Source organism: Pteropus vampyrus, unplaced genomic scaffold (assembly GCF_000151845.1).
Source record: "Pteropus vampyrus isolate Shadow unplaced genomic scaffold, Pvam_2.0 Scaffold11, whole genome shotgun sequence".
Taxonomy (NCBI): domain Eukaryota; kingdom Metazoa; phylum Chordata; class Mammalia; order Chiroptera; family Pteropodidae; genus Pteropus; species Pteropus vampyrus.
The window spans coordinates 14,409,442-14,416,090 of NW_011888792.1; the positions used below are offsets into that span (position 1 = coordinate 14,409,442).

Here is a 6,649-nt window from a genome sequence, read left to right on the forward strand (position 1 = left end):
TGAAATCATATGACATTTTTGTCTTTACTTATTTCACTTAGCATAATACTTTCCAAGTCCATCCATGTTATTGCAGATGGCAATATTTTATTCTTTTTCATGGATGAGTAATATCCTATTGTATGTATGTATTACTTCTTTATCCATTTATCTGTTGATGAACACTTTCGTTGCTTCTCTTTCTTGGCTATTGTAAATAATGCTACAAAGAACACATGGGTGCATATATCTTTTCAAATTGGTGTTTTGGGTTTCTTCTGATAAATACCCAGAAATGGAATTAATAGATCATTCTATGTCTCTTGTTATAGACTTTGTTTTAAAGTCTCTTTTGTCTGATATAAGTATTGCTACCCCAGTTTTTTTTTTTTTTTCTTTTCGGTTTCCTTTTTCATGAAAAAAATATTTTTCCATCCCTTTACTTTCTGACTTTGTGTGTCTTTCAATCTGAAGTGAGTCTCTTCTAGGCAGCATATGTAAGGGTCTTGTTTTCCTATCAATTCAGCCACCCTCTGTGTTTTGATTGGAGCAGTCAATCCATTTACATCTAAAGTAATTGTTGATAGATATGTAGTTATTGCCATTTTATTATTTATATTTTTAATTTTTCTTCTTCTTAAAAAAATCCCTTTAACATTTCTTTAAATACTGGTTTGGTGGTGATGAACTCCTTTAGCTTTTTCTTGTCTGGGAAGCTCTTTATCTGTTCTTTGATTCTAAGTGATAGCTTTGCTGAGTAGAGTAATTTTGGTTATAGGTTCTTGCTTTTCATCACTTTGAATATTTCATGCCAATCCCTTCTGGCCTGCAGAGTTTCTATTGAGAAATCAGCTGGCAGTCTTAGGAGAGCTCCCTTGTAGGCAACTCATTTATTTTCTCTTGCTGCTTTTAAGATTCTTTGTCTTTAACGTTGGCATTTTAATTGTGATGTGTCATGGTGTGGGCTTGTTCAGGTTCTTCTTGTTCGGGACTCTCTATGCTTTCTAGACTTGTATGTCTATTTCCTTCACCAGAGTAAGGAAGTTTTCTGTCATTATTTCTTCAAATAGGTTTTCAGTTTCTTGCTCTGGTACCCTTTTGATGCAACTGTTGGTATACTTGATATTGTCCCAGAAGCCCCTTAAACTATCCTCATTTTTTTGTATCTTTTTTCTTGTTGCTGTTATGATTAGGTGTTTTCTGCCACCTTGTCTTCCAAATCGCTGATTCAATTCTTTTGCTTCATCTCTTGTACTATGGATTCCGTCTAATGTATTCCTCATTTTAGTTCTTGTATTATTCGTTTTTGCTGGTTCCTTTTATGTTTTCTATCTATCTTCATTTTTATGTTTTCTATCTCTTTGTTGAAGTTCTCATTGAGATCATCGAGCATCCTTATAACCAGTGTTTTGAACTCTGCATCTAGTAGATTTCTTGTGTTCAGTTTGTTTACTTCTTATTCCAGAGCTTTGTTCTGATCTCTCATTGAGGACATGTTTCTTTACTCATTTTGACTGCTTTCCTGTATTTGTTTTTGTGCGTTAGGTAGGCCTGCTATATATCTTGGTCTTAGTGGAATGACATTATATAGTAGATGTCCTGTGAGACCCAGTGGCACAGTCTCCCTTGTCACCTGAGTGGGTGTTCCAGGTGTGTTACTTGTGTGGGCTGTGTGTGCCCCTGTTGTAGTTGAGCTTTTATTGTTGTTGGCATGTCACTGGGAAGGGCTGATGCTCTGGCTGATTGGTCATGATGACCAGCCATGACTACAGGGGAGGTGAGGTCACTTAGTATGTGCTACAAAGTCATCTGCCAATGGTTGCCACTTGTGCTGGGCTTGGAGGTGCCTGGGAAAGGCTAAGCTGTGAACTGAGGCTGGCTTCCACTAGTGGCAGACTTAGAGCTGCTTAGCAAGAGGTACAGGGCATGCCCAGGCTAGATGTTGCTTGTTTGTGAACTTTTGAGAGATTTTAGAAAATTTGAAGCATGAGCCAGACAGGCTATTTGTATGGAAAAGCCACTGGAATAGGCTTGGGTAGGTCCACAGTTGGGTGGGGTGAGGTCTCAGGGAATCACCAGGTCAAGGTGAACAGTGTGAACTAAGTTGATAGAGACTCAGGTATCATACCCACCTGCATGTGTAGGCTGGGTGTGGGGAGGACTCAAAAAAGGAACAATAGCTTCTGCAAATACTAGGAGAAAGCTGCCTCTTCAGCACTTACCCTGAAGCCAGACAATTAAATTTCTTCCCATTTGTCCCTGGTGTCTTTTGAGCTGCTGCCCCAGCCCTGATGCTTAGAGTGAGTGAGTCTGTCAGTGAGTATGTCCGTGTGTGGGCCCTTTAAGAGGAATGCTTGGATTCCAGGAGCCCCTCTTCTCAGCCACAATCTCTGCTGCTTTTTGCCAGAAGTTATGGGAAATTCTCTTTCCTGCCCTGAAACCCTCAGCTGGGGAGCATGGTGTGGGGCTGGGACCCCTTGCTCCTCCAGGGGGATCTCCGCAGCTAAGATAGCCCATCCAATTTTAGCTGCCACATGTGAGTGTGGGACCAGCCTGTTTTGTGTCTCCACCCCTCTTACCAGTCTCAAGGTGGCTTCTTCTGTATAGCCTTAGTATAGGACTTCTGTGAAGCTAGACTTTAGGTGAAGCTCAGTGATGGTGGTTCTGTAGTTTAGTTATAATTTTGATGTGGTCATGGGAAGAGACGAGCACAGCATTACCTCCTCCGCCATCTTGACTGGAATTCTGTTTATTTTTAAACTAAAATTTATTAAAACTAACAATCCATTTTTTCTCTTACCCTTTCATTTATTATATACATTCTTAGCTATGTTTGAAATACCAGTATTTTCCATTTTAAAACTAATTCTGCAGACATGCATTGAGCATTTGTTTACTTCATGTAAGATACTGGGATAAGCAACAGTAAATAGGATAGATAGATATAGTCCTTGCCTTTTTGCATTCGTAATTTTCTTGAGCAGGTGGTTATTGGGAAAGAAATGGCAAAGAAGATATGTACCATGGTGGAGCATTACAGGGAAATCTGAGAGTTTATAATAGGAGACTTACACTGACTGTGAGTTTGGGAAAAACATCCTGAGGTAAAGCAGCTAGACCTCAGTCATCAACTTGGCTAGAAGTTAGCTAGATGAAGGAAGAGGAGATAGGAGAAAAATCTAGTCCTGAATAACAGCTTGTGAAGACATTAGAGTGAGAATGAGTATAGTATGGTTGAAGAATTAAGGAAGGCCAACACGTATGAAATGTGGAAATGAGGGGGAGTATAAAGTGCTCAAATATGAAGTAACTATTTTATTCTGTATTGTTACAAGTCAGATTGGTGTGACTATAGAATGCAGGTCACTTATACAATTCAACTTTACAAGTTTGACTTTTAAGTATTCAGAAATACAAAGTAGAAGAAAAACAAATTCCATTGTGTCGATAATCTCAATTGCATATATTTTTTTCTGACAGCTTCACTTTTATATGAAATTTTGAACATTTAAAATTGAAAAAGAAAATTGGTCAGTGTCTCAAGTCTTTAATAAATAGCTTTTACACATAAGTTTTGAATGTGAATTTAAGTATTAAGCTAATTTTTTAAATTGTCAAAATTCAAATTTATACTGGCATAAAATTCAGTTATTAATGCATATAGCATAGATCTATCTGTCCGTCTGTCCGTCCATCCATCCATCCATCTATCATGTACTTCTCTCTCTCTCTCTTTCTGTCATCTATCTGCCATCTATCTTAAAAACCTGTCAGAAAGTTTGTCCTTAATAAGTATTTAATAATCATACTGGGAAGAAATAAAATTTTAGCAATGTATTTACATTTTAAAGATTGTTCTTAATTTTTGTGTGTGTAACTTTATTTTTTCCTGGTTCTTTTAAATAGAAAACTTATGAGTACCATTTGAATGACTATTTTTTCCTTTTTGAATATGAATTGGGAATATCTAGCTCATCTTTATTTAGAAAAAATGGAAGCTGAGTAGATTAATTTCTCAGTGGGATTTATTGTCAGCAATAAATTAAAGCATAGAGTAAATTGTCAATTTAATTTAAAAATAAGCCAACTAGAAGACTCAATTGCTAATTGTTTGCATCTAGCAGGTCTTCTGTGGATGTGAACTTTTTATTGAGTGCTTCCTATAGAGTATAATGTGGAATGATTTTCTTTAGATATAGTACTTTAAATGCTATGCAAAAGCACAGAAACCAAGAAAGAAAGACACAAAGAAAAATAGAAAGAGAAAAGAAAAGAGGAAAATTATAATCTATGCCAAAATAAATTTGAGGAATCACGGGTTGAGTAAAGTTAAAGAGATTTTTTTCTTGAATGCAGGATTTCTTAGAGTATTAATGAACACTATAAATATCCAAAAGGTAGAAATTATAGATCGGATTTTCCAAACATCAGTTTATAAGACTGTAGATCATTTTTGGTTACAGCAATCTCTTAGGACTAGGATTTCTTAAAAAGGCACTTTATGTAAATGCTTAACATAGAGCATTATTATTTTATACATATTTTCTTAGTTCTCCTTTACAATATCTTTGTGTATTACATATTTTTACTTTTCAGTTTAACAGATAAAGAAACCAAGACTTAAAGAGGCTTAATTATCTTCCTAAGATCACAAAGCTTTATAAACAGACTTCTAGGTCCAGAGTAAATGCTGACTCTCTAATTTAATTTTACTCAAATTCAGTCTTTCAACACAGCATTCTTGGCCCTTTAAAATATGGTTCATTGTACCTTTTAAATTATATTTTCACACTTTTCTTTAGTCATTACTATAATCCCTGGCTCATTATTCTTCAGACATGTTCTCTGCTTTCTTTCTGGCTCTGCTGATGTTGATCCTTTGTCTCTTGAAATCATGTGCATCTCCCAGGCCTTTCTCAGATTTCATCTTCTCAATAAAAACTTTCTCAATGCTTTCACCCACTTTTTGAATTCTAATAATTCAAGTTGAATTGATACAATAATTTTTATATCAATGTTCCAATATTATTATGTATTATAGCAATATTGTTCTGTAGTATATATTCTATTTCTTCCTCCCATCTCCCACTCTCCACTTTCATACTCTGTCCTCTCAGACTCTTGAAGCAGGAATTGAGAATTATAAATGAGTCATATTGATCTTTGAATAATAATAACAATAATAATGATATCTGGAAATTTTGAGTGTTTACTAGAGATAGATACTGTAGTATGTGCTGCAGTATAACATTTCTTTAGTTCATACAACTTACAATGACATAGTAATATTTTTATTTCATTTATAGATGGAGAAAGTCAGACCTACCAAAGTTACTTGCCCCCAAACCACACAGCTAGTAACTGGTGGGGCTAGGATTTGACCCCATGCACTAGGATTCTAGAGCACATATTTTGAATCACTACACAGTTATCTTTACAATAGTGGAAGCTTAAGTTTTTAAAATTAAATTTTTATTTTCAAATAAATATACTTTTATATATCAAAGTTTAATGCATCGTTAGTGTATTTCACATATGTGCTTTCTTCAAAAACATGCATTGTAAAGAATGTTCACAGTATCTTACTTCTTATGAAGTATTTTATGAGAATGAACATAAGTACTCTATGTAATATAGAAGATTAGACAATATGATTTTAAAAATGAGATTTAAATTATTTGAATGACTGTTATACCATTTGAAGAAGTAACTTTTCAAATCTAAGTTAATAACTTTTCGTATTGTGAAACATTGTTCTGTATGGAAATTACCAGTGACATATATTCTTCTTACTATTACTGCTTATTACTGGCTATTTTTGGCTTATCTCTTAATGAATCATACAAAGTTATCCTCTTGCTTGTTTACCCCAGGACACAGACAACAAAAAAGCAGATTACATCTCAAGGATCACTTATGTTGGTTCAATTAGTAGCAGCTGCCTGAAATACTGAATTGGGAAGGATTCTCAATCTTTGCCCAGGTCCTCAGGAAAGTACTATAATCATTTAGGAGAACCTGCTGTAAACATGGGGCTGGTGCAAATAGCACTATGCCTGACACATACTTGCTACTTCTACTGTAGGCTGTTTCTTTTAGTGCTCTATAGACATGTGCTGAAGTATAAACGAATTTTGGTATTAAGTAAAACATAATTGAACAAGAATATGCTTGGAATACAAAGAGTGACTAGTTCCAAGCTAGATGATTTAGAATAAGCCACACTTTATATTAGCTTATAATGTATGTAATGTGTAGATTTTTTAGTATTATCTCTGTTAATGTCTCTGTTGTCATTATATTATGATCTACACATTCCTGTTTTATATTATGTATTTTAGAACTATTTTTTTTTTATCTTTCTATTAGGCACTGTTATGAAGAGCTTTCGATCACTGTGGGTGATGTCAGGATACATTTTGCAAAAACAGTAATTACATTTCTGGACCTTTGCCTGGCCAAATGGAAAACATATAAAATATGTGGTAAGTTTATTAAATTATTATCCAGCCTTTTTTTCCGTTTTCCCTTTTGTATCTACAGAATAAGGTAGTCAATAAAGGTGGTGGATTGGGATGATGACCTTGTGTTTGCCAGTAATCTTACTATGCATACTATTAAAAGATATTACAAATTTTAAGAGTTTATTTGAGCAAAAATTCATTTCAGT

General features: G+C 34.7%; 1 long non-coding RNA gene across 1 annotated transcript in view; it reads left to right on the plus strand.

Moving 5' to 3' along the window:
- LOC105304370 overlaps window positions 1–6,444 on the plus strand; it is a 95,799-nt gene extending 89,355 nt beyond the window's left edge. The window contains exon 3 of the long non-coding RNA XR_002777298.1: window positions 6,349–6,444. This is a non-coding gene — a long non-coding RNA (uncharacterized LOC105304370). The remainder of the gene's footprint in view (window positions 1–6,348) is intronic.
- Window positions 6,445–6,649: the final 205 nt, after the last annotated feature.